The sequence below is a fragment of the Chrysochloris asiatica genome, unplaced genomic scaffold (genome assembly GCF_000296735.1).
Source record: "Chrysochloris asiatica unplaced genomic scaffold, ChrAsi1.0 scaffold00287, whole genome shotgun sequence".
Taxonomy (NCBI): Eukaryota; Metazoa; Chordata; class Mammalia; order Afrosoricida; family Chrysochloridae; genus Chrysochloris; species Chrysochloris asiatica.
The window spans coordinates 1,133,509-1,137,515 of NW_006408805.1; the positions used below are offsets into that span (position 1 = coordinate 1,133,509).

General features: G+C 37.4%; 1 protein-coding gene across 1 annotated transcript in view; it reads right to left on the minus strand.

Annotated features, from left to right (window-relative positions):
* CDON (cell adhesion associated, oncogene regulated) overlaps nucleotides 1–4,007 on the minus strand; it is a 133,629-nt gene that overhangs the window by 16,967 nt on the left and 112,655 nt on the right. The gene's annotated exons all lie outside the window — the stretch shown is intronic.

Below are 4,007 nucleotides of genomic sequence, written 5' to 3' on the forward strand. Positions count from 1 at the left end.
AAAAATCATTACTGGTGATGAGACATGCCTGAGCGTAAATGGAAGACTATGGAAAGTCAAACATCAGCTAGAAAATTTATGCTTACAAGGGACAGTACTGGAACACTATCAGGAAAAAGGTCCAACAAGCACCACTGCTTGTTACAGTGAGATGCTCACTGAAGAGCTGAAGCCTAAATTTGGGATTAAATGCACTGTGATCTTGCATGACAATGCACATCCTCAAACCTCTTCCTTTTGAGGTGTTAACCATCCTCCCTATTGTCCTGATCTTGCTCCATTGCTTTCACCTGTTTGGTGCCCTGAACATATGTAGTCCTTGAGGACAAAGATTTACCTCTGATGAAGAAGTGAAGACAGTGGTGTATTTGTGGCTTGCAGCTCAGCCTGAAACATTTTTTAATAAGGGAATATGAAAGCTTGTTGACTGATGGAGAAAGTGTATTGAAAAGCAAGGAGATTATGTCGAACAATGATGTATTTGTCTTTTCTAAAACAGAATGCAGATAATTTTTGACTTATCTTCGTGTGTGTGAGTGTGTGTGTGTGTACGAGTCAGAAGCAACTTAACAACAACAGAGGCAGTGTCTGATTTGCTCACTACTTCGTCCCCAATACCTAGCTTGGTGCTTGTACCACTATAGAAACTGCAAGAAATATTTGATATATGAATCTTTTTCTTTTTCATTTTATCATGTCCCTTTCCACACTCTATGAATCTCTGTGCTTTATTTGCTATGCAAAGGCTTTCGACTGTGTGGATCATGAGCAACTATGGAAAACACTGCAAAGAATTCCAGAACACTTAATTGTACTCACAAGGAACTTTTATACACAATGCAAGAGGCAGTCATTTTGGATAAAACAAGGGAACACTGACTGGTTTAAAATCAGGAAAGGTGTGTGCCAGGGTTGTATTCTTTCACCATATTCAGTTAATCTGTATGCTGTGCAAATAATTATATGATTATATGGATTATATGAAGAAGAATGTGGCATCATGATTGGAGAAAGACTTATTAACAACCTGCAATATGCAGATGATGGAACCTTGCTTGCTGAAAGCAAAGAGAACTTAAAATAAATATTTATAAAGATCAAAGATCACGGCCTTCAGTATGGGTTGCACCTCAATGTAAACAAAACAAAAGTCCTCCCTACTGGACCAATAAATAACACCATGATACATGAAGAAAAGATTTAAGTTGTCAAAGACTTCATTTTGCTTGGATTCACAACCAACACTTGGAAACGGCAGCCAAGAAATCAAACAATGTATTACATTAGGGAAATCTACTGCGTAAGACCTTTTTATAGTGTTCAAGAGCAGAGATGTCAGTTTGAGAACTAAGGTACTGTTGACCAAAACCATGGTATTTTCAGTCGCCTCAGATACATATGAAAGTTGAACAATGAATCAGGAAGTCCATAAAAGAACTGATGCAGTTGAGTAATAGAGTTGGAGAAGAATATTGATAGTACCATGGACTGCCACATGACACAAAAAAATCTGTGTTGGAAGAAGTAAGGCCTGAATGCTCCTTAACAATCAGGATGGCGAGATTTTGTCTCTCAGACTTCATACTTGTTATCAGAAGGGACCAATCCCTGGAAAAGAATATCATGCTGGTTAAAGTGGAAGATCAGTGAAAAAGAGGAAGACCCCTAATGAGACTGACGGGCGTAACAAGTGTGAGGATGGCACAGGGCTGTGAAGAGTTTTGTTCTGTTGTGTATACAGAGTCACTTTTAGTCAGAACCGACTCGATGGCACCTAACAATGACAAAAGAATCTCTATGATATATATATCAAGACAGCACGCAAAATTAATCAAAGAGAGAACATTTTATTAAAGAATGTCCAATGAACACTTAAGTAAATAATTGTGAATAAATACCTTAAGTAAATAATTATAAAAATTATCCATCACCTATGGCTACTGTTTCCTTTGGTAATCACATCGAGTTTTAGGCTCTAATTATCACTTTAACATAAAAGAATCCTAAATCTTTATCACAGTTCTTCAGATCCCAAGACTGGCACTTTAATCTGTTTGCTTGACTGAGAGATCCTCATCTTTATCTGTCTGTTTAGCTGGCACTTGAAAGTAGAAATCCCTGAAACCCAATTTCTTAACCTTTCCTACATATAGCATATCATTTCAATAGCTTTCCTAGTTCTGTGACTACTGCATGGAGACGACTGTGCTACCCAGGGTGTGAGGTAGACTTGTAGGATGAACGCTGGTCTGCAAACTGAACATAATTAAACAACAGTTAAAGCTGGATTCAGGCGGAGCCGTGGAACTAGAGACATCATTGCGGATGTCAGATGGATCTTGGCTAAAAGCAGAGAATACCAAAATGATGTTTACTTGTGCTTTATTGACTACACAAAGGTATTTGACTGTGTGGATCACAACAAACCATAGACAACATTACAAAGAATGGGTACTCCAGAATACTTAATTGTGCTCATGAGGAACCTGTACATAGACCAAGAGGCAGTCATTTGAAAAGAACAAGAGGATACTGAATGGTTTAAAATCTGAAAAGGTATGTGCCAGGGTTGTAACCTTTTAACCTTATTCAATCTGTTGTTAGGTGTTCAGTTTCGACTCCTAACGACCCTGCACAGGGTTTCAAGGAGTTTGAACCACTAACCTGTGATGAGTAGTCCAGTGCTGATCCTACAGTGTGACACAAGGACTTCTTTGTATGCTGAGCAAATAATCTAAGAAGCTGGATTATATGAAGAAAAATGTGGCATCAAGATTGGAGGAAGACTCATTAACAGTCTGTGGTATGCAGATGATACAACCTTGTCTGCTAGAAGGAAGAGGACTCCAAATACTTACTGATAAAGATCAAAGACATACAGTATGGATTGCACCTCAATGTAAAGACATAAAATCATCACAACAGGACCAATAAACAATTATCACTATGACCAGAGAAAAGACTGAAGTTGTCAAAGACTTGATTTTACTTGGATCCACAGTCAGCACTCATGGAAGCAGCAGTCAAGAAATCAAATGCCATGCTTATTAAGAAAACGTGTTGCACCAGACCTCTTTAAAGTGTTAAAAAGCAAAGGTATCAGTTTGAGGACTAAGGTGCACCTGATCCAAATCTCTCACATACATGTAAAAATTGATGCATTTGAATTATGGTGTTGGAGAATACTGAAAAATACCACGGGCTACAAGAAGAACAAAGAAATCTGTTTTGGAAGAAGGTACAGGCATAGAATGCTCTTTAGAATAAAGGATGATGAGACTTCATCTCTCATGCTTTGGACATTTCATCAGGAGGGATCAGTCCCTGGAGGAGAACATCATGCTTGGAGGGGCAGTGAAAACAGAATAAGACCCCCAACAAGGCAGACTGACATGCTGGCAACAACAATGTGTCCAAACATAACAACTACCAGATGGTGCAGGAACCGGCAGTGCGTTGCTTTACTGTGCACAGGGTCACTATGAGTCAGAACTGACTTGAGGGCACTTAACAACAACAACAACCAATTGGTAAACATATATAGAGCCAGCATGAAAGCCTTCTGAATAGTGTCAAAATTGTAATGTACATGTCACTTTATTATTTCTATTTTACAAGAAATATTGAGTACATATTATTTTTGAAATTAAAACAAAAAATAGAAAATGAAAAGCAAGATTTTGCAAATTAATTATGTTAAGGTTTTAAGAGTTTTAAATGATAACAAAAATTCTCCAAGAGGCTTTACTGCTTTTAATTCTGCAACTTTCAGAACCCATGCAGAAACTATGTACTTTTAATTATGTTTTACTACATTTAAATCTCTGAAATTTCAAGTTCTGGTTTCTGCAACTACCAGAGACAATGTTTAAAACCTTTAAATTCATTTAAAAAATATAGGTCAAATCTCATTTCAATAAAGAAATATCCAGACTCCAACCCATACTCCACTTATTTTATGTATTAACTATAATACCATATTGTAGTTGTTCAGTCTTTGAGCTAGG